This window comes from Talpa occidentalis, unplaced genomic scaffold (genome assembly GCF_014898055.3).
Source record: "Talpa occidentalis isolate TD23 unplaced genomic scaffold, MPIMG_talOcc4v2.1 talOcc4.10, whole genome shotgun sequence".
In the NCBI taxonomy this organism is placed as follows: Eukaryota; Metazoa; Chordata; class Mammalia; order Eulipotyphla; family Talpidae; genus Talpa; species Talpa occidentalis.
This window is the reverse complement of record NW_023600993.1, coordinates 28,662,669-28,687,100: the sequence shown is the minus strand read 5'-3', so window position 1 is coordinate 28,687,100 and position 24,432 is coordinate 28,662,669. Positions and strand designations below refer to the sequence as shown.

The following is a 24,432-nucleotide window of genomic DNA, read 5'->3' as shown; positions in this document are numbered from 1 at the left end:
GTAGTGACTGCAGATAGCTTCGTAGTGCCGTGATTTAACTCCTTGCGCCACCAGGGAGGCCCCTTGAATTCCCTTCTTATTTACCAGACAGGGCTCTAATTCATGTTGTTCAAATGAAAAAAAAAAAAAAAAAAAAGAACAGAAAGTGTTACGGTTCATTATATTCAATCCTACATTTGGAGTGTTAGAATTTAGACTTAAAGGAGGTTTAAGAGGTAGTCCAGTCAGCCTATGCATCATGCAGAGACCCAGAGAGAACTCACTGTAATCTTCCAGAACAAATTTCAGTAGTTTCATGGTAAAGTATTCACATCTTAATAATAGAATGTGTGTTAAAATGCTGTTAAAATGCTCATGACAGGGCTGGTGTTGGGAGTGGATGCTGTGGAGCTCATTGTTGGGATACTGTCATCTAGGTGTGATTGTGGCAGCAGTGGTGTCTGTGTCCTGGTGACTCCCTGGCTTGGATTGCTAAGGCAACTTGGAGATACTTAGCCCTTTCAACCCAAGCGTAATAACAGGATATATCACAACAATTAAAAAAAAAAAAAAGCCAATTTAGAAAAAAAGGTAGGTTAACATCTAGGAAACTGACCTGAAGTTGTATTTGGCCTGAGTCTGGTCTTTCCCATCATGCCCAGCGGTGGTAAAAGGAGCTCAACTTCACATCTGCATCTTCAGTTGCCTGAGAAAGTGAGAGTGTCCATAAATTTAATATATTTAATCAAACCTTTATCTTCCTAATACAGAAACTACGGAAATAATCACATTATTTTTTTTGTAAACCAGCTCATGTTTAATTGACATTTTAAAATTGTACAAGTGATTTGACATCTGCTCTCCCCCCATCCCACCATACTTAGCCTCTTAAAATAGAAGGAAAGCACCAGTCACAGTCACAGGTGTGATAAGTTTACCCCTTCAGTTCCAATTTGTAGCACACATATTCCTTTGAAATCCCAGACAGATCTGGTGGTGGCTAAGAGTAAATTGAGACCTCAGAGTTGAAAAGTTCACATTCTCTGAGCATTCTGTGTTGCAGTGCATTTGTGCAAAATTGGTACCTCCCTAGCGCTGGAAAACTTTAAAATATACCAGTAAAAACTTCATTCCCCTTCAAAAGAGAGAAAAATAATCACTCCTCAAAACCCAGCAGATCTGGGTGTGAGGTCGTATCCTCCGGTCCCATCTGTTCAGGCTTGTTTTTTTGCAATGGACCGAGAGAGACCAAAACCCAGCCTGAGTTATCAGAAACAAGAGAGTGACGGCTGTGGAGGCAGTGACCAGGAGCAACCAGGTGGCTCCTGCACCTCTCACACCTCTCATACCTTCATCCAAGGTGGAAGGCTGGAAGGGAAGGCCTGGAGGGTAAATGGCACAGGGAGAAAAGCAAAGCAAACTAATCAGTCCAGGCACAGGGACTGGCAAGTGCTAGAAAAGAACTTCAGAAAAACCTGTGGTCCTTTCAGACTCACTATTATTAAAAATCCACATACTGGTGTCAACAAGATTCTGCCTTACACACACCAGAGACAAAGAAATTCCAATTCCTCAGAGAAGGGAATCTGCGGTGGGCCCCACCCTTGGCAGAGTGGGTCCAGCCTTCCCTGGCGGGAAAGGTGAGGAAGGAATAGAGCTGCCGCAGCCTCCTTCCAACCCACCCACCCCTCTGGATGGCAGAAGGCTCAGTGGCCTGCAGCAGCCTTTGGTTTGGCAGGAGATGGATGTGGTGAAGTGAGCTGCTCAGCAGAGGCTGAGTTACTCAGGGCAGACTTCAGGAAGACTGTCTTGTGGATGAGTCTGTTGCTTAAGAAAACCACCAAGGAGAGAAGAGGTGTGGATGAGAAAGGTACACTTTGCCAAGGATCTTTGCTTCATTGGCACTGATAATGAGTAAAGGGAAAAGGATAGAGAAGGGGCAGCCACCGGTAATGTATGAGGACTGCACTGCTGTGAGCAAAGCCGATGGCAAACCAAATCCAGAGTAGTAAGACTGAGTCCTTTCTATGTTTGACAGCCGCTGGTGCATCTCAATTCCTTTATCAAACCAGTGATAGTCAAAGCAGCCTAGTGAGTAGAGGAGACATGGAGAAGACTAACCAGCTCACCAGTAAGGTGGATGGGAAGGAGATTCACAAACATTCCCTGGATGAGGAAAAGAGCCTGTAGCAAAAGGTTAGAGCATATCAGGAATTATTTTGCTGACACTCAGGAGTGGGTGACACTTCTTCCCTGATACCTCCGATCAACTATGTCTTGAAACCAGAGTGTGCGCACACAGCTTTGCTAAGCACAAACAGGGGAGCACCCAAAGCACACTGAAAATTGACATGAGGAGGAATCCCAGCCATGACCAAGCATCTCCACGTGGAGGTGGGTCACCAGTCATTTGGGCGGTTACTGACTGAAGCACAGGAATAAACACTTGATGAAACAAGAGGAGACGGAACCAGAATACTCCACCATTGCAAGTGCAGTGTTGGAAAAGGCTACCAACACGCAGCTCACGCTCCTGCTTTCTCTTTATACTCTGGGCCCTCCTCTGTGCCAGCACACTACTGGCGCTTCTTCAATTGTCCTCCTCTCTCTCTCTTTTTTTTTTTTTAAGATTTATTTTATTTTTTATACAAGAGCCGGGGTACAGGCCAGTTGTGCAGGACAGTGAGAGGATTCACCAGAGACAGAGCAGGGAACAGAATAGGCAGACTGATGAAATACACTGCTGAGGGGAGCAGCGGGCGAGACAGGAGCAGTCTGCTGCGCCATGTGGGACCATCGCCAGCCGGCCGGGATCGAACCCACGCTGCAGAGGCTGTGGACAGCTTCACAGTGCTGCGCTCAACCGCCTGCGCCACCAGGGAGGCCCCCTCCTCTCTCTTTTGCTGAATTAGAGCATCTAGTTTTGAGATGGTACAAATTTCCCTGACGGAGTCTTTGATTTGCCTGGCAAGGTTCTGCAGAAAGGTTTTGACTGTCAGCCATCTCTTCACCGCCCAACTTAGCGGAGAGAGAAGCATCCCCAAAGCCCCCCTTTCATCACGAAGGACCCTGCAGCTCTGTGTCTCTGTGTCTCAGGACCCGCCCTGGCCTACTGCAGGCTGCTCGGATCCCCTGTGCCCAGCTACCTCCTCCTGCCCGGGGCCGGGCCCAAGCATAATCACATTTATTTTTGCTGGATACTGAGGCAGGGCTTTCTAAGTGCTTTCATCTTTGGGAACTCTCTATCTCACTTTCCGTTAACACATATTTGTAATCACTGTGATCTTTTTTTGGCTAGTCTCATAAGCTTTCTTTTATCAGTGTATTATCATAGACAAACAAGTTCCAGTGAGGCCAAATGATAAATTCCCTTTCTATCCACCTGACATTTTCTGTGAAGCAGACAAACTGCAGATGCAGACTTATAATGGAAGGCAGAATGCTTAAGTGCTGTAGTTTATCATACCAAGTGAATTTTAATAAAATCAGGAATTGATTTTTATTTATTTTTTAATTGTGGCAACACTGGTTTACAATATGATTTAGAGGTGTGGGATCACCCCCTTCAGGTATATGTTACCACACCACACCACACCCACCACCAAGGCACCCTAACCTCCTCCACCGTCATCCACGCCCCCTTACCATATGCCCCCTTACCACATATGCCCCCTTACCACTATGCTCTCTTCTTCCCCATCCCCTCCCACTGTGGTAGCCTCAGTTCTTTAGTCAGATTTCTAAGGTTTGTTATTGACTTGGTTTTACCAGACTCTTTATTTTAATTCTCTATGGAATCTGCTTTTTTAAAAATTGAAGCAGGACTCAGCAAATTATAGCTTGTGGGCCAAATATGGCACACTGCCTGTTTTTTGTAAATAAAATTTTATTGGATGCCTATTCACTTATGCATTATTTATGCCTGCTTTTACTTTACAGTGACAGAGTGAAATACTTGCTATAAAGTATATGTGGCTCACAAGCCTAAAATATTTACTATCTAACTCTTTATAGAAAGAAATTTACTGACCCCTGGACTAAAGGAATATTTAGATTGTAATATCTCTAAATGCTAGTCACTTCTGTGTTAAGACTATTTTATTTTAAATTGCATGAAAAAATCCTTCAGTTACAATAGATGACAGCTTATAACTAGGTTTGATGAGGGAAAATGCCTAGAGTCAATTGGGTGATTGGTGCTTGCTTTTTTCCCCCTTCAAGTTAAAGATCATTAAAAATCATTATACATTAATTCATGAATGCCGAGAAGATAGCTAGTGAGGCATATATGAAAGATTGCAGTGTGGCCTGCTTATAATTTAGCTGTGCAGTGAGGGTTGGTTACATTATTTCCCTATTTTGATAGTCTTTACAATCATTGTGAATCTTAGTTAATTTTTACATTTATAAATACCATTTATTTTACTGGCTACAGATCAATAAGACTATGCTAATAGTCATTTGGAAAGAACCCCCATATTTCTTGTGTTTAATGGATATAGTTCAGTACATTGAAAATGGATACTGAATCATTTCTCCATCCCAGAATTTAAGCAATAAAACATGGAGGCAGCAACGCTTAATTTCAGGGCAGCTGTTTAAAAATGAGTGATCTTATGTGTGGTTATCTTTATTTTTTTTTGACAGACTTGTGGAAGAAAGCAAACTGATCCCACTCATTTTTGAAGTAATTCTGGTAAGAAAAGAAATGTGCGTCTGAAACTCAAGTGAAATTGGGAAATTTTCAAGTTCTGACCACGTGCTGTGGTCGAATTCCAGCCCCAACTCTGGCTGGTGGGATTGTGCGTCCTAGTCTCACTTCACCTTGTTGGGCCTCCACATCCTTGTTTAAGCCCTTGGCCAGCTCTGAAATTGCACAGGGACATGATTTACAGACCTACCCTCTTTCTACAGATCCTTTGCTCTTAGCTTCTGTGGGGTTAAGCAGTATGTCATCGAATACAGAGAGAGTAAGGTTGGTTTATTGAGGGAGGGCAGAATGGTGACTGCAGTGCTTAGCATGAAGTTTCTGACTTTCAGTATGAAGTCCTCTGACTTTTCAGCGCTGTACCAGATCACCAGCCCATATGTGTATGGGCCCAAAGTTGTCCTCTTAGCTTCAACACACCATTTTCCCTGTTCATAGAATGTAACTTAATGGAAAAGCATCTGTTGAAGACAACTTTTCATTTCTGGTTCCCGTGTCTAGAGAATAGAATGGGATGCAGAGTTGACTTTTCTTATGTATGAAAAATTCCTAGTTAGGCTAAATACAGATATGAGATTTATGCTAAATACTGAGTTGATACTTAAAGTGAGGGTGTGCCCTTAGCCAAAGAAATGTTCTTTCCTTCTTGGGTGAATTATCCTCCTTTACCAAAAAGATGCCTTTCTTTCTTTGTTGTTTTTTTTTTTTTTTTAAGATTTATTTATTTATGAATACAAGAATTGGGGTACAGTCCAGAGGTGCAGGGGGTGAGAGGATTCACCAGAGACAGAGTGGGGAACAGAACAGGCAGACTGGCTGAAGTACACTGCTGAGGGGAGGAGTTGGCGAGGCAGGAGAAGTCTGCTGCACCATGTGGGTAGCTCCCTGGCCAGCTGGGAATCAAACTCATGCTGCATAAGTTGTGGATAGCTTCACAGTGCTGTGCTTAACCACTTGCAACACCAGGGAGGCCCCAAAGATGCCTTTCATAGCAAAGTGAAGGCACGAGGGACAAAGGAGAGGGCACCTCACCAACCAGATCAGCCTAACCCAGCTTGGTCATCAGTAGAGCAAAATCTGTGATAATCTGATAACCCAACACATGGAAATTTAGCTTTCTCTATTTACTATAAAGTATTAATCTGCAAGTTATTTGAGTGCTGATATGGCTATCTGGTGAAAGATTTTTATTTATTAAGGTGACATTAGTTTACAACACTGTGTAGGTTACAGGTGTGGTTTCTCCCCTGAGCAGTGTATCTGTTGCACTACACCCAGCACTCACGTCCAGTCACCATCAAGCAGTCAGGCCCTTCCTCTTCCCTGGTATTCACAATTCTGTTGTTAGAACTAAGAGTTTGCTTTTCTCTTAAAACATTGTTTTTCATAGCCTCAGATCGCTCTTCCTTTGGGGAGAGCTGGTTGGGTTTGCTGAACTATTTGAATTTGGGGGAGAATAAAAGTGGTTTGTATTCCCAAAGCATCAAGTGACGGCTAGATGACACTGAGCTGCTGTGCTGAATGGGATATGCAAGGGAAGAGCCTGGACTGAACTGCTTAGCGTTGTCAATTGGGATTTCAGAGGTAGTATCCGGGGAAGAAATAAAGAAAAAAGGAGATGGAGAAATATGGAGATCAAGAACTGTCTCAATGGGGTTTTTACCAATGCCAAGTGCTATTTGTATCTTTTCACGACTTACATTGCTTGCTAATTTGTTGTGTGCTTGGGTTTGTTTGGAGGGCAGTCTGCACAGTAAATTGCTGGCTTGGCTTCAGGTTGGGACATGGGGCAAGAGCCAAAGCTGTGCAAACTCAGTCATATGCATTGGAAGAGGTTGGTGTAGCAGACAGAGCACTGCCCAACTAGGGCAGGCCTCGAGGGCAAGTGTGACTCCTCTCTGGCTGTGACTGGGGGCCTTGTAACCTGTCAAGGCTCCTTTTGTGACTGATGGAATGTTCTCATTTTGTCCGATGGCAGTCAACGTAGACGCCTAAAATCCCAGATGGGAAATTTCTTCTTGTAGGCTACACAAACCCCTCCCCACTTGATTGGTTTGTGTATAATGAGGTCCTAGCAAGGCTGCATATTGTACAAACAACAGTTCATGTTCAGGTGATTCAATCTGTAAATCAGAGTCACACTGTGATTTACACCCTTATCATTGTACTGTAGCTGTGGCGGGAAGTAGATAGAGGTGATCGCTACTCCCCAGGTCAGGATTTCATGACGTCACAGGCATCTCTGGGATGATGATCTTCCTCCAATCAGAACAGCTCTACACTCAGGTTTCTAGAAGGGTAGTATTTTAAAAAGAGGTCTTGCTGCTAAAAAAAGTAAAGGATGATAAAAAATGCTAAAAATGTCACTTCATTTGGGGACAGAACTTTGGTGTCCTTGAAGAACATTATTAAATTCCTTTCTACTTTTGTCTCTCTCGAGCTGAATAATCTCAACTATCCCCCTGTATAATTGCATTTTTTAATCAATGAAATGTCCTTGTAGCAGTTACCCTTGTGAACTGTTAGCTTGTCCTTCTAAGTTTCTGTCACCAAGCTAAGCATAATGTAGTATTTTATTGATTCAATGATATACATCTTTTTCAGATTTTAACATTCCTGAAGCCGGGGTGAACTTTTCAAATCATTGGCATTTTTAGTTGCTTTCAGTCGGGTGACCTGGTTGTTACTGCCTTAACTAATTATTCCACCTTTATTTTTCTTTTTATAAGTGCCTACAAGTGATATATTAATGAAGGTATATGTCTGGTTGAGTCTAAAAGAGCTTATCCAATGAAAATAAAACGAGAAGTCTCAGTAATAGAAACCATGTCATAGTTTAATTGGTAGCATTTGTTCTTCCTTGGTGCTTGATGAAATAATGGGCCACTCAGAAAGGCTGGATTCTGAGATTCAAGGAAACACGGTGTGTACCTTCCCTAGGTTTGCTTTCTGAGTTCCAGGGCATCTGTGGTGTATAATGTATTTATAGCAGCTTCTTGCAGTGACTTGATCAAAATGAGGCGTACTGAAAAGACTGGGAGGGGCCTTGCTTACTGCTTATGTCTTCTGTTCACCCATTAAACAACAGAGGAAACACCTCACTCTTGCAGCTGGTGCTCCACTGTGACCTGCTGATGACTTTTTTCTTTGCTCTTATCCTAGTACTGTTTATTAGTTTCTGTTTGATGTACTGAAAGCCTGGCTAGAGGCTTTATAACTTCCTTTTCTAGAGCTTTGCATAGGATGATGGGATGTGGTCTTCCCGGCAGGTGATCTTTTCCCTGGAATTTTTTGGTGAAGAAAGCAAATCTGTCTCTTTTGATAGGCAGGAATTGCAGGCAGCTGCTCTCTCTTTCCTGCAGGTCTAAAGGAGAGTAAAGAGGAGGGAGCAGAATTCTGAATTTGGTGTCCTATTTGTAGAAAATAGCCATGTACAAATTTTAGGAAAAGCAGACAGTTTTGGAGTTGTATGGCACGACCAAGAACTCCAAGTATGGGTCCGACTGGTTAAATACATAACCTGTTGAAGGTAGTTTTTATTCTTTTGTAAAAAAGAAAATGATTTCCAATTGTGACCGCCTCCTCAGGAGGCACAGCACTCACCCCAGTCTGGACAGCTAATGTCTGGGCCCTCTGAATTCACAGGGCTGGGGGATAGCTCTGTGTCAGCACATGACTGGATGGACTAATAGTAGGACCTATTATGGAGGGAACTGGAGGCTGTGGGTCCAGAGGAGGGAGTAATCCACTCCTCTCCGGGCAGGGAGGGCAGCCTCATGGAGGAAGTAACCTTTGAATGTGGCTTTGAGGGAGTTGTCATGACGAGAGGGGTGCATTTAAGCTTGGAGGATGGTGAGCACTTAACTGATCCTGGACCAGAGACTGTGAAGGAACGTAGGGCACGAGGCTGAAGGGTAGTTTGGGAGTAGATCCTGCAGGGCTTTTCTTCTGTGACTGTTTCATATTTCTTTGGCTTTGCAATTAATCCTTGCTCTTTAATATCAGGTAGTATATGCTATTAAAAAAAAATCCTTAGCCCCCTATGTGTAGTGAGGAGGCAGGTTGATCAGCCCCTGTGTTGGGACTTTGGGGCTTGGGAAGAATCAAGCTAAGGTGAAAGGATTGCACCTCAAACTTGAAACAGGGTGTAAGCTGGATTCTGGGAGTGTCCTGCTAGTTCATCAGTGGGACTTCTGATCAACCACAGGGACATGGGGAGGGAGTGTGAGGCAGCTGGCCTCAGAGGTCTGACCTAAGGACTGAGAGTTCAGCATCATGTTTGGGGCAGGGAGCAGGTGGAATGTGTTTAATCCTCAGCTCAGCTACAAGTGTCCCTGCTCTTGGCAGACCGGTCAGTGGGGGATGCCAGGTAGCTGACTGCTTTCAAAAAGGAGCCTGACCGTTTCCCCCCAGGTGAGAGGACTGTGGTTTTTGTGGGCAGCACAGGGCAGCTGTGTTGGGCAGGAAGTGGAGGCTCCAGGTTAAACTGAGTGGATTCCTGCTTACAGGCTTCAGGGTCTAAGCCCTAAGGCATCCTGAATCTGCTTAATAAATGCAGGCTTCCCAATGAGTCCTTAGGAGAACTTGATAACTTACTTTTTGAACGCAGAGTTGCTGAATGGTTGGGAGGGAAGGCATTGTTTCCTCCCTCAGCCACTTTTCAAAGAGTAGAAGTTGCTTTTAAATGTGTCCTAAGTATGAATTTAAATCGATCAGCCTTTGGATTTTGCTATAACTCTAATCTCTCTTCATTTTATATCAGTGGTTTATGTTTTGGCCTACTTCAGTAAATCATTTTAATGCCCAGTGATATAGACAAACTGTATTTTATTGGAAAAAATCTGTATTCATGGCAGATTTTCCAATATGTGCCAAAATATTGCTGTCATGATGTTTTATGTGTCTGTTCCAAAACAAACAATTAAAGAGCAATTTCAGTGGCAAATGTTAGCACTAAAAATGGGATTAGCAATACACTAGCTTGACAATTATATTGTTTTAGCAATTCTCAAGGATAGCAGTCGAAGCAAACTTAGTAAATCTTTCAACTCAACTGTATCTTTAGAAAAGAGCCTTCTTATGGACCCTTGAAATTTAAAGGATTTACTCAGAGACACCAAAGTGCTACAGACTGGCAGCCACATTACATTTAAGGAACCCTTTCAATCCTGTGCATTCATCAGGCTCTTAAAATTACTTTGTTCCATTCTAGTTACAGCCCATCTAATGTGAATTGATTCTTAGGGTATGTTAAAATGACAAGTTCCTTGTAAGTTTAAGAATCTGCATGCTTGTGTCCAATGTGCCATTAATAAGATTCTGCTATGCACATGAGCATGAATTTCTAAAATTGAAAACAAGATTTGAGGAAGATATTTTCAAAGTTATCCAAAGAGTACTTACTGGATAGAGGAGATAAATTTGATCATTCAACCTACATGTATATTTATTCTGGGCTTGTGTAGATTGCAGAATGGAGCTATATAATCAATTCCTTTGTATACAAAGATGATTTTTGAACATTGCTAGCATACTGTATTAAAGTATGTACTTCGCAGTGATTTTTTTTTAAATATTTATTTGTTTATTTATATAAGCACTGGGTACAGTCAGAAGCGCGGGAGGGTGAGAGAATTCACCAGAGCCAGAGCGGGGAGCAGAGCAGGCAGAAGGACCGAAGTATACTGCGGAGGGGAGCAGCGGGTGGCAGGAGAGGTCTGCGCGCCATGTGGGACCCTCCTCCGGTGGCCGGGGAGCAGCCGGGGATTGAACTGGCGGCGCAGAGGTTGCAGTCAGCTTCGCAACCCAGCGCTCAACCACTGCGCCACCGGGGAGGCCCTGCAGTGATTTTTTTTAATGGGGAGGAGTTTGGGGGAAGGAAGGAAATGGCTTTGCGTGCATCTATTCTTGGTAGCTTGTGTCATAAATTTGTATTTGTAAAATAACTTTCAAAGGCTAGGGTATAATCTATAGATATTGGAATGAATGAAGTATATGCTCTTATAGCAACTAATCAAATAGTTTGAATCTGATCAATACCATGTTATCTGGTTAGTTGATTCAATGGGTTGAAGCTAAATAAAATAAATCATTCACTTGGGCTAAATAATAACTACTTTCTACATAATAAGCCCAATTGGTTTGAAAAAGGATGGATTTTAGTAAGGTAAAAACCACACATTGTAACCTACTAAAAAATGTTAAAATAGGGTTTAGGTTATCTTTGGTCAGTCAAGGGGCACATATAAGGAATGTGCTGCACATGACTTCTAAGCAAGCAGTTTGTTGTCATTCTTGCTTTTAGTTCTCTCTATGTCCTTGGTGTCACTTTGAGGAAACAGATAGTATTCCTTTTCTCTCTTTAAGGAGACAGTCTCATTGAAAGACACAGAAGTAGGTAAGTTATCAACAAAACATTAGGTATTACACTTCCCAGGAGTGTGGGCGTTTGTGTTTTTATTCTTGATTGGTGAACAGACTTGTGAAGAAAGAAGTCAGGGTAAGTTAGGGCACAGCAAGCGAAACCTCAGTGAGTATGGCAAGTGGAGAGGCGTGTTTCAGTAAAGTGGAATGAAGGCATAGGGGGGAAGGAGGAGCCAAACAATTGGATTTAATTTTTAAGAAGCAAAAATGATTAGTGAGATATTATAGGCAGCAGCAGTGTTTTGCTGGAAGGTCTGTGAATCTTAGGTGCTTGTGTGAGTCTCCCTTGCCATCATCTCTGCTGGACTGTGATTAGATTTCCCCGAAGACCTGCACTTTTCAGCATGGCAGCCTGGAACTACATTAACCACATGGAACACTTTAAAACATGCTAGTCCAAATGTCTTTTAAGTGCCAAATACACAGCAATTTAAACAAATTAATGTATTTTGATGAATTTTCTTATATTCATTACTTTTAAAATGATCCTCTTTTGGATACCCTGAGCTAAATGAAATATGAAGTTAATTTTACCTGTTTCTTTTTCCTTTTTTCTTAAACTGCATTTGTCAGAATATTTAAAATGTGACAAAGAATATTTAAAATATTTATTTTTGTTGGATAGTACTAGAGTGGGTGATTGCCCCAGTCTCTGGATTCTCCGTATAGTGTTTCACCCAGGGAAGAAACCATACTGAGTACAACCTCTTTGCCCTAGTGTATTGCACTCCTTGCTTTTGCCTTTCTTTATACGTTGAACAGCAAACAAACGGGGACAAAGCGTGACCCTTGTATTTAGATCCTCCCTTCCTAGGCAGTAGCCACAGCTGACTTTTCTCCTCTTAATGGCAGATTGGAAAGTGAAATTGTAGGAAAGGGCAGCATTATTTAGTGTGACATGCTTATAAAAGGCAGTTTGTTTGTGGCTCCCCTGAATTTGACCATGGCTGGTAACACTGAAAGATTTTACTCCTTTCCTTACTCTGGACCATCCAGGGATGCCCAGTCATAGGTTATTGGCCACCATTGGGTTCAGATAACCAATGGGTTAAAAACTAACATGCCTAAAACATAAAATTCCTACTGTGGTCATCAAGCACTGCCCAATCTTACTACTACAAAACCCTCTGCTTTTGGGGCTCTTTATTGAATGGGAAAGAAGTAAAATGACTCCTGGTAAATACAAAGAATTATTGGAAGAGTCCAGGGTAAAATTAGGGATTACTTATTCTCAATCAATGCATCTTACTTTTTTCTCAAAATTCTTTAGTAATGTAGGATCCCATCAAGTTTGTTCGTGAAGAAAACTGTTGAGAATACTCACTTTTTAATAAAGAAAGTAGAAATGTCAGCAAAAAGTTATAGTTTGATTAACTCAATGAGCATCTATTAGCATCTGTTTTGGTGCTCTTTGCATTTGTTTTCTTGCATGAACAAGAACAATCAGAATTTATGTGCATACCCAGAGCTGTAAATGATTTCAGACTAAGTCTGGAAATCTGATGTGCTATAGCAGTTTACAGATTTATGGAAAAAGAAGAGTGTTTTAAACTGTGCTAGCAAGTGAAATTGCATTGTGAATTTACTAGAGATACCAATTTGGAGAAAGACTGGTAAAAAGTTATTGAGGACAGGGTATTACTTAGCATTTTTAGGTTTATTTTTTCTGGTAACAAAAACAACATATACTTGTAAATAGTTCAAACAGTACAGCTATGTCTAATGTAGACTAGGAAGGTCTTCCATAATATCACAGCTTACAGCTTAATGCATAGTATCCTTATTTACCATGCAAATATTATATCTCTGTTTTTTCAAATTGAAGTAAATATACTACATTAAGGTCACTAAAAATCAAGTTCTGTGTTTCACCATAAAATTGTCCCATTTTCTCTCTGATAACCAGTAATTGGTCAGATAGTCTAAAAGTTTATGTTTATTTCATTTAGTTCCTCTCTCTGTTTTCTCATATCCCACATATGATTGAAATCATGTGGCATTTCTCTTTATCTGGTTTATTTTACTAAGTATAACGCCCTCTAGCTTTATCTATGTTGTTGCAAATAGTGTGATTTTATCTTTTTCCAACTGCTGAATAGTATTCCAATGTGTGTATACATACCACATTTTCTTTTTAGGGTAAGTTCCTGAAGTGGGATAACTGGATCATAAGTAATTTCTACTTATAATTTTTGAGGAAGCTCCATCCACACTGCTTTCCATAATGCCACCCCAATTTACATTCCCACCAAAAGTGTAAAAGGGTTCCCTTCTCTCCACATTATTTCCAACACTTGCTTTTTTTTTTTTTTTCAATTGGAGAATAGCCATTCCTGAAGGTGTGAGGTGGTCTCTCACTGCTGTTTTGATTTGCATTTCCCTGATAATAAAAGATGAAGGAACATGTTTCAGGTGTTCATTCACCATCTGCATGTCTCCTTTGAAGAAGTCTGTTCAGATCCTCTGCCCAAAATTTAATCTGGTGTTTTGTTTTTTCTGTTAAGTTTTATGAATTCTTTATATGTTTAGAATATTAACCCCTTGCCGGATATATGATGTGCAAATATCCTCTCCCATTTGGTAGGATGTCCTTCCTTTTTGATGCAATTTTCTTTGGCTGCACAGAAGCTTGTTAGTTTGACATGGTCCCATTTGTTTATTTTTGTTTCCCTTAATGTTGATGTTCAGTCTCCAAACACATCTGATAAAAATACAGCTGATGACTTTCTTTCCTTCAGCCTAAACCTAAAATATATTTTCCACTCCTTCCAAGGCATTTACTCAAAGAAATACCAAGGAGAAAAGAATATACTTGAAAATCACTTTGTGAATTGTCAAGTTTCATCACACAGATGTCCCGTTACTATGGAGAGAGGTGGCTTCTAAGTAGAAAGGGCTCTGTATCTTGAGTCAGAAAGCCTATGTTGAGCCAAATCACTGCAAGTTAGGGGCAGTGAGGTCTTAGGCTTCTCGCTAAATCTCAGTTTAGATCTGTTTAAATCTAAAGTAGATCTAAATAGATTTTGTTTGCTAAAATGTCTCTTTGCTTAAGATAGCTGTTGAGCAGTGATGGGTATTTGTCTGGGGCATCTGTCATCAGTCCCCTTTAACTGTTGGGTTTGTCGAGGTCCTTTTCTCTCAGTTGGAGAGACTGTCTTTTTCCAAATAGAAGAGCACTGTTTTTTTCAGGCACAATTAATGTGAATGGATGGAGGGTCTCTAAATAGGCTGGTTTCAAGGATTGAATATGATGCTATATACAAAAGAGCCATATTACCTCAAAGAGGCCATAGAAATTCATACAAGTACCAATGCGGGAACTTGGCAGGCCTTTGTTTTCCCTAGAGTGTAATTCCAAGGACTCCTGGTGGGGTCAGGCTTGCTAGTCTTTTATGGAGGATTTTTCAGTTGCGGTATTAGTCTGTATTTTTTTTTTTTTTTTTTTTTGTGATGTCCTTACTTGGTTTCTGAATCAGGGAAATGTTGACTTCACAGAATGTGGTTGGAAGTTTTCTCTCCTTTTCACTTTTATGATAGAGTTTGAGAAGAATAGGTATTTTCTGAAAATTTCGTAGAATTTTCTGGTGAGGTCATCTGGTTCTGGGCTTTTGATTTGGGGAAGGACTTTTGGGGGGTGCTTTTTATTACTGTTTCAATTTTGTTGTTTGTGTGTTACTGTTCAGATTTTCTGTGTCTTTCTGATTCAGTCTTTGAAAGTTTTATGTTTCTAAGAATTTGTCCTCCTTGGTTGTCAAATTTCTTGTCATATGTTGTTCATATTACCCTCTCGTGATCCTTTGTATTTCTGTAGTATATTTTATGACTTTTCTGATTTTGTGTTTTACTCTTTGTGACACTGACTAAAGGTCTGTCTTAATATTTTCAGCTTTTTATTTCCTTGATCTTTTGGATTGTCTTTTTGATTTCTATTTCATTGGCTTTTGCTCTAGTTTTAATTATTTCCATTTTAATTATTTCCATTTTGGGTTTTATTTTTTCTTGTCTGGTTCCTTTAGGTGCAATTTGATTTCTCATTGGTGATTCTTCTTGTTTCTGGTGGTAGGCTTATATATAAAGTTCTCTCTTAATGGTACTTTGCTGCATCCTATTGGTTCTGATGTCTTCATCTCTTTTTTATCGCCAGGCATTTTTTTGATTTCCTCATTGGCCCAATAGTATAGTACCTCTTTAGATTGTATAGTACCATACCATGTCCACCACCAAAGCACCCATACTCCTCCACTCTAAACCATTGCCCCCCTTCACACTTAGTTGACCACTTTCCACTCTCTTCTTTTAGTACCCTTAATTCTGCAGTCATATTTTTAGGTTTGTTTTGGTTTAGTTTTGTCTGTTCCTTTATTTTATTTCTCTGTATTCTGCATGAGTAAAATTATCTGGTACGTCTTTCTCCTTCTGACTTATTTTACTTAGCATAGTTCCCCTCCAGTTCCATTCATGTTTGCGCAAATGGCAAGATGTCATTTTCATTTTTTTACAGCTGAGTAGTGTTCTACCATGTATATATACCACATCTTCTCTCTCCAGTCATACATTGTCTAGGATTATACCTCTTTAGATCTATACATTTCTTCTCTAGTTATCTTTTTTTCCCTCCAATTTGGAAATCTGATTTTTTTCTAGAATATCATCTAACCATTATTTATTAGAGTACATTATACAAATATTTGTTTCAGTAAGTATGATCATTTCTTGTTTTTTTTTTTCCCCTAATTTGGTATATTGCTTTCTGTCTATTTGAAGATAGCTAGTATTTTATTTAATATGCTCCTCTCCCAAGTCACTAGCTCTTAGATATTTACCACCTCTACAAATTTTATTGTATTGCCTTAATTCTTTTTAAAAACAGCATTAATCATTGCTGTCTCTTTTTAAAATTAGAACTATTCATTTCCTGATTTATGTACTTTTTATTCAGTTTTCAGTTTTCCTTGTGAGAAATAACAGGCATCAGCCAGAGCTTCCTCTGTTTTGGGAGATCGGTAGATGGGAAAATTGGAAAGTGCTATGTAGATGTATTGTGTGTGACCTGTGGCCATCATTTTCACTCAGTCAGTTGGTCCATTAGGCACTGCTGGGGTCAGAGAGAATAAAACACAGGTCTTGTCCTCAGTGGTCTTACGGTTTACTGTGGGGGCACACATAAATCCACAGTTCTAATATAGTATAAATCGTCACACTCGTTTTGTGTGACTAAAGATCTATAGCAGACTTGCTGACAACATCCAGCAGGAAATGTATCATATTTGGTCAGTGTTGTATCCATGTACTTAGATCACTGCTAGTAACAGGAGTCAGTACTTGCCTATGTGACTGCATGTAGGGGGAGGAGTGGTCGTTGAAGGTGCCTTGGGTCCACACGGTGAAGTGCTCTATGTTCATGCCATGGAGTTTGGATTCTTTGCATGTCCTATTAGGAGCCTTCGAACAATATTAAGCAAAGATTTGATATGGTTAGACTGAATTTAGAAAGATCCACTTGGGAACCAAGTACAGGAAGCACATTTGTACAGGAAGCACATTTTGGAACATGTGAGTAAAGTAGTGTTAAGTAGATAATTCTTATTTTTGTAGACCCTAACCAGTAGTAGTTATTCATTCACCTTCCCTTTTGAAAATACTTTTTGGGATAGTTATTTTAAAATGTTTATGTAGACTCTTCCTTATGTTATTGTTTGAAATGCTTTTTGGAGTTTTTCCTTTTACCTCTACCCACTGAGACATTCATGCCTTAATCCCTGAAACCTGTGAATATGTTAGGTTGCTTGGTAAGGGGAAGTTAAGGTTGCAGCCATTAAGGTTGTTGACCAGCTGATCTTAATACAGGAGAGTAGGTTGGACTAGCCAGATGGGCGCAATGTAATCACAGGCCTCCATAAATATGGAAGGAAGAGGCAAGAAGGGGTTCTCACAGAAACAAGACGAGATGTGAAAAAGACTCAGGTAGCCATTGACACCCTTATTGTTGGAAGGTGTCACAGACAAAGAAATACCAACCACCTCTAGAAGCTACAAAAGCACCAAGCAACCTCCAGAATGCAGTGTGTCCCCCGCCATCCCCGAAAGGTAAGCAGCCCTGCCAATATCTCCATTTGTAGTTCGGTGAGACCCATCTTGAATGTCTGACCTCCGGAACTGTAAGATAAAAAAATTGTGCTTTAAGTCACTAAGTTTGTGGTAATTTGTTACAGTAATCATGGGATACTGACAGAATACCGATTACTATATTTTATAATAAGCCTGTGAACTAAGAAGTCATGAGGAAGAAGACAAAGCAGACTTTTAGAGGCAGCAACTAAGATTCATGATGAAATCTGCTTGGGTCATTTTGTGTTGTGTATTCCTTAGGTGATAAAAATACCCACAAGTATTTGATATTTTCTTTAAGTTCACATTACGATTCTTGATCTAAATTGGTCAAAACAGCAATAATGTTTTTTTTATTTGTCTGCTGCCCCCACATGATTCACATGTAAATAATTATTGCTATGCTATACCAATCTGAGAATTTCTAGGTTTTGTTGTTGAAATGATTTATTTTGCTATCTGTGACAAGTTTTCATTTGAAATATAGTATGCGTGGGTTCTGGGAGATTGCTCACATATTTCTTTTTCATCTCCTGAGATGCTCTGCATCTGTTTGTAAATGTCTTATAGTTTTCCTTAGCTCTGGTTGAGCCACTTTAAAGCAATGTTTTAGTTTATTTAGTGTTTTTTTTTTAAATTGAGGTTACATTGCATTATAACATTATATAAGTTCAGTTGTGAAATCACTAAAATTCAACATGTATGTACACATGAAGTGCATCACTGCAAGTCCAGTTCTGTCCTTCACTGTACATTGTCCCTTTTGTTCTGACTTACCCTGCTCTTCTTTCCCTTGCTCATCTGGCAGCCACTAATTAGTGTGACAGCATAAAAGTTTGTTTCTTTAGTTCATTTGTTTGTTTGTATTCTCCATTACCACAGATGAGTGACATCATATGATTGTTTGCTTTTTTCTGTCTAACTCGCTTCACTAAGCATAATGCTAGAGGGTTCCTTGAGAAAGAGTGCTGCCTTGATCAGCTGAGAGGCGCAGGGAATGGCGGCTGCAATGAGGGCAAATCTTTCTTCTCTTCCATGTACTGGAAGCTGTCGAAGGAGGGAAAGAGGGAAGATCTGGTCAGTGGGGACCAGGATATCCTCGCTTTGACACATTTTGTATCCATATGATCCAGCAACTCCATTCCTAGGTATTTACCCAAAGGACACAGAAACATTAATTCCAAAGGGCACCTGCACCCTTATGTTTATAGCAGCACTACTGACAATAGCTAAACTATGGAAACAACCCAAATGTCCAAAAATAGATGACTGGATCAAGAAGATGTGGTACATATACACCATGGACTATTACTCAGCAATCAAAAAAATAAACTCATGGAATTTGCAGCAACATGGATGGCGCTGGAAGGCATCGTGCTCAGTGAAATAAGCCAGAAAGAAAAAGAAATACCAGATGATTTCACTCATAGCAGGAATTTAGAAAACCTAAATAAGCGTCCCCCTTGGCTTTTATATGCGATCCAGCCTCACTCCATGGCCTACTGAACAAGGTGGGCTTCCACTTAATTTTTGTTTTTATTTAAATTTATTGTACCATTGTATTATATCCTTTCTAAGCCCCAGATTCCCCTTTAGGTGCAGTCATCCCTAGCACTTCTACCGCCCAGGCACCCAGAGTCCTCCCCCATAGTCCATTGCTACACTGAATTTATCGATTGATGTCACTGTAGCCTTGATTGTGTGGAAGCCTGGATAATTTGCTTAACAATTCAATCTAGAATATGCCCTGGGGGGAGGGGCAGGAAGAAAGGAATTAGTTCCACAAAGCACATTTTACTTAAGATATAATTTGCCATGTCCTGACTCAAAGCTCTGCAGGTTTTGAGCCTGAAAAAGAAAAGCTGCAAATATATAACCTTTGGTCCTCACAGAGAAAAGAAGTTTCTTGAATTCGGTTAACGTTTCCCCAGGAATCCTTCAGGAAGGCCAGCTTTAGGAGAGCAAGAGTTAGCTTTTCGGTTGCCTGTAACTTAGTTTGAGATTTATCCATTATGCTCTACCACAGAGTAGGAAGACAGCAGAGTTCTGTTTATCAGCTCTGAATGAGCCACCTCCTTGCTGAATGAGTCAGCATAGGGATGGAGTCCATAGGGATGGTCTTTCGTAAGTCTGGACACCAAACCCGGAGAGCTACAGTAGAGTCACGCGAGTGGGGGTGCCACCTCTGTCTACAGCATAGAGGTCCGAGATGCTGCTAAGTAGCATACAATGCACAGGATAGCACCCACAACATGAATTACCAGGCCCAAAGTACTAGTAGGTACCCTTGCGGCAGAATATGGCTTTCTTCCCTTTTTTTTTAAGATTTATTTATTTATGCATACAGAAGTTGGGGTATGGGTCAGAGATGCAGGTGGGTGGGGGGGCAGTGAGAGGATTCACCAGAGACAGAGTGGGGATCAGAACAGGCAGACTGACTGAAATACACTGCTGAGGGGAGCAGCGGGTGTGTCAGGAGAGGTCTGCTGCGCCATGTGGGTTGCTCCCTGGCCGGCCGGGGATCAAACTTGTGTTGCAGAGGCTGCAGACTGCTTCAGAGTGTGGTGCCTAACCCTTGCGTCACCAGGGAGGTCCCAGCTTTCTTCCTTTCTGTGACCACTTCTGACGTCATTCTTGGTGACTTCAGAGTCATGTGGATGGCCATTTAACAATTCAACCTTATTTCTAATGATCTGTTCCATTCCTTGCACACACCTCTTGTACCCGGTTTCTTGCCTCCTCACTCTTCCCAGTCTTGCTTCAAGCATCCCACTCTCTGGAATCCTTCCAGCGCACCCACTCTAGTTCTCTCAGGACTTCATCAGCCTCCCAGAGAAGTCCAGATCATTGACCCAGGCACTCTTACTCTCTGACAACATCTTGAGTCTTCATCTATCCATCTTGAGCCCTTCAAAACACCTAAGTTCTCTTACTCTCTTCCCTGTCCCTTACCCAGCAGAGTCACAACTTTAAGCTCATCTGTTCTTTTTTTTTTTTTTTTTAAAATTTATTTATTTATTTATTTATTTATTTATTTATTTATTTATTTATTTATTTATTTATTTATTTATTTATACAAGCACTGGGTACAGTCAGAAGCACGGGAGGGTGAGAGAATTCACCAGAGCCAGAGCGGGGAGCAGAACAGGCAGAAGGACCGAAGTACACTGCTGAGGGGAGCAGCGGGCGGCAGGAGAGGTCTGCGCGCCATGTGGGACCCTCCTCTGGTGGCCGGGGAGCAGCGGGGGATCGAACCAGCGCTGCAGAGGCCGCGGGCAGCTTCGCAACCCAGCGCTCAACCGCTGCGCCACCGGGGAGACCCTAAGCTCATCTGTTCTTTTTTTTTTTTTTTTTTTTTTTTTTTTTTCTTTTATAGAGGCATGTTTTATTTTTATTTATTTATTTGTTTGTTCGTTTGTTTCGTTTATACATGCACTGGGTACAGTCAGAAGCGCGGGAGGGTGAGAGAATTCACCAGAGCCAGAGCGGGGAGCAGAGCAGGCAGAAGGACCGAAGTACACTGCTGAGGGGAGCAGCGGGCGGCAGGAGAGATCTGCGCGCCATGTGGGACCCTCCTCTGGTGGCCGGGGAGCAGCCGGGGATCGAACCGGCACCGCAGAGGCCGCGGGCAGCTTCGCAACCCAGCGCTCAACCACTGCGCCACCGGGGAGACCCTCATCTGTTCTTCATCAGCACCTGATAAATTAAAAATTCTGGAGAAAACAGTCACACACACAGCCTTTAAACAGCTATTTCTCCATTGGGTTCACATGCTGGATTCCGGCTCTCTCAAACAACTGCCCCAGTGCCCAGCTTCCTAAGCCTTAGTGAGAAACTCCTCATCCTCCCAACACCAAACCTGCCCATGTACAGGCAAGTGTACCTCACTCCCAGCCTCCTTTCTTTTTTCTTGGAGTGACTAGAATATCTCTACTCTTAGCAAATGCAAATGGAGTCTCTACTTGACGCTCTGGGCCCATCCTCTCTAGCCTCTGTAAGGTTTTTCTTCTCTGGCTCTCTTACAGATCTTCTTAGGAAATGCTGGGCATGCTCCTCACCAATTTTCTTATTGCCCTTGTGGCTGAATTTCCTGAAAGTGTTGTCTTTGGTGCTGTCTTCTCATTTTGCTTTGTCGTGTTTCTTCAGCTATTGTTTTTTTCAGGGTGCTACTGTGCTGGATAGAATATATTGCTACAGACTTAAATTTCATGATATCTAGTTAAAATTGTTTCATAAGTCTGTCCTTTATACTATTTTTTTAATTTTTCTTTTCAGACTTTAATGTACAGTTATAATGGAAAATAGGTACGGATTTCTGTCCCGTCATTGTCCGGTGTTCTAACCTCTTCTCCTCCTGTAATTATCTTTCTTTCTAAATGTGACTTTTTCCTCATAAGTTCTTTAATTCTTAATAGCCTCTATTGGGATTTAGCCCAGAGACTTATTTAATTAGCGAGTTGTGATTCCATTTAAGCTTCATGGCTTTCTCATCGTGACACTTCTTGGAAGTAAACTTTGGAAAGACTACCCAAAACCTCACCTACATATTCTGACAGGCACTGCTGTTCTCTGCAGAGACCAGAGTGAACAGCCTCTCCCCCAACTCCCTCTGCTCATCCCAAGTCTGCATGCCCCTTCCATGTGTGTGACTAAGTCCATGCACCATCCTCTAGGATGTACATCCAGGTGGCTGTGCAGAAGCATTCTGCTGGAAGCAAAGGGGCCTGCAGTGTTGGTCGAAATTAACAATGCACTCCAAAAATGACACAAGTCCATCAAAGGTTGTGGGGAGGATGAGCATGAGGGCTAAGCCTGAAGAGGTGGTAAGAGGGTGTGTATGGTTCCTTTCAAGGCTGATATACAAAGAGCTGCCTTGAAAATTCTCTCTCCAGGCAGGTGATAAGTTATTGTTGAATGAGACTGTAATTATAGTGGAATGCTTTTCTCACAAACATAATTAAAACAAAGTATTCCTCAGTTTGAATGGTTACTTCCTGATTGCAGAATGGGTAAAATTTTAGATGATCCATCTCTCATTAATCCCACAGTGCCAAATAAATGAGACTTATTTATGCTTGCAAATCAAATTGCCATAAAAGGTTATTTCAATAGACAGAGCAAAATCATAATAAATAAATTTAGTAAAATTGGGAGCTAAGAGTATGCTTAATGGAAGATTAGATTTAATTTCTTACTATTTCCATCATTAAAGCGCCATTATCTTTTCTGAGACCTCATTTAGGCTCCCTGCCACACCACAGCGCAGGCATTTCTGGGGAGCACAGAGAAGCCTGCAAGTTCCATTAAAAAACAAAAATAGCTAATAATGTGTGTTCTTTCATTTCTGCTATTTGATATCAATGCCTTGGAGTTTCATATATTCTCTCCTAACCCCATCTCTTGAAAGCCGTAAGTATCATTACCTAAGCTCTCCCACCAAAGAAGTCTGATTCAGTTGAAAGCAAAACTAAGATTTACTGATGAATGTCACTAAAGTGTAGAGGCCCTCAGAATTCTCAAGAATCCCTGTGGTTATCCCTCTCTGCTTTCAGGTGTATCTACAGATGGAGCATAACAGGATCAGTAGTAGCATGAGCCTGCTACATATTGTAGAATTGAGAGATTGGAATAGTTAATAATTGGACTTCTAGCGGGGAACTGAAGGTAACAGATACAGACATTGATTTCACCGGATGCACACCTGAAATTTATACAGTGTTGAAATACAGTGACAACAAAATTAAAAAAAAACTTTTGATTACCTTAATTCCCAGAGAGTGTTGCCCCTTGGTCTGAGGTAACTGAGGAGAGAGTAGGGGTTTTTCCAGCTAGAGAGGGAGTATCTATTTGACTCAGTAGGAAGTCAATGCACAGAAGCCAATAGGCTAAGTGAAAGCGGAGGCCAGGTGTTGTGGTCAGGTGGGGAAGGCTGGTGGAGGTGAGGCAAGTTGAGCTGAAGCGAAGCTGGCAGGGAGTGAGGTTTCCCATGGGGCTGACCATGAGGTGATGTAACTGACCCAGGATTTATAATGAGAGCATATTTCTAATTTGCTTGCAATGCCACTGAATCCAGGAAATGAATATCCTAGACACTTGCAATTAATAATCCAAAATTTATAGTGATTCCAAAGGGGTCACCAAGTATGCAGAGTAATCGATCTCAGGCACCTTTGTGTGGCATCTCTTGTCCAGCTGCCACTTCCTAAGTCCCATCTGGTCTGCAGCAGGTGGTGTCTGTGCACTTCTTCAAATTCTCGACCTCTCCAAGTCTGCTGATTCTTACCCCCCCAGTTCCATTCCTCTGATCCTAAAAGTCGTCCCTGATCTCAGCTCACCCAGGTCTCACGCCCGAGGACACTTCTGTACCACTGGACTAGGTGAGCACACCACGCCGCACCTTGGCCTATTTCCTCTGCCCTGCTGCCCACGATGAAGCCTCCTGGGGCAGGTATCCTGGTGCAAGTTTGAGGCACTTCAGGATCTAGGATGGGCCTGGCATATGTTGATCCTCAATAAAGACTGCTAGAGGAATTGCCATGCAGTTGCCAGCTGGGCAGGCTACTCAAAATGACGAATAATCAACAAATTGTTCACATAGTCCTTTGTAAGGGATTTCATGTATACCTGTGTGTAGGTATGTGTTCATGTGCATAATTGATTTAAAATGTATATAATTTCATATTAAAAACTCTAACATTTAAAGTTTTTTTTTTTTACATTTTATTACATTTTTGAGGTAACATTAGTTTGCAACACTGTAAATGAGTTAGAGGTATGGCTTCATGTATTTTCATGTGTATTTCCACACCAACTTTTTTTTTTATGTAGGATTTAACTACCCTCCATTGATTCTGTCCAAGTGAGGTCTGTGTTTTCTATGTTGTAAAATCCTGTGACTGAGAAGAGAGTAATTCATAAATATTCTTTTCCCCCCTGATCACCCCCAGCATTTATGTGCTGAAAAGTTGGACTTGATGGCCTGGAGTTACATTTCTCATCTGAGTTCTGGTGTAGAGGTTTCTTTTAGGATTCTGAAGAAGGGCAGGAATCTGAGAGTTTTTTCCCTGACAATGTCTCACAACTTTATATTGTTCTGAGGTTGATTAGTATGCTTCTGGGAAGGGGTTGAATGGGGGACATCACCCTTGCTCTAAAACTTATATTTGAGCAAGTTTCAGCACCACCCAAATATGTATTTGAGACTGTGCTGAACT

The 24,432-nt window shown here is 41.3% G+C and overlaps 1 pseudogene; it reads right to left on the bottom strand.

Annotated features, from left to right (window-relative positions):
- Nucleotides 1–1,685: 1,685 nt before the first annotated feature.
- LOC119237573 (etoposide-induced protein 2.4 homolog) overlaps nt 1,686–24,432 on the bottom strand; it is a 24,858-nt pseudogene continuing 2,111 nt past the window's right edge.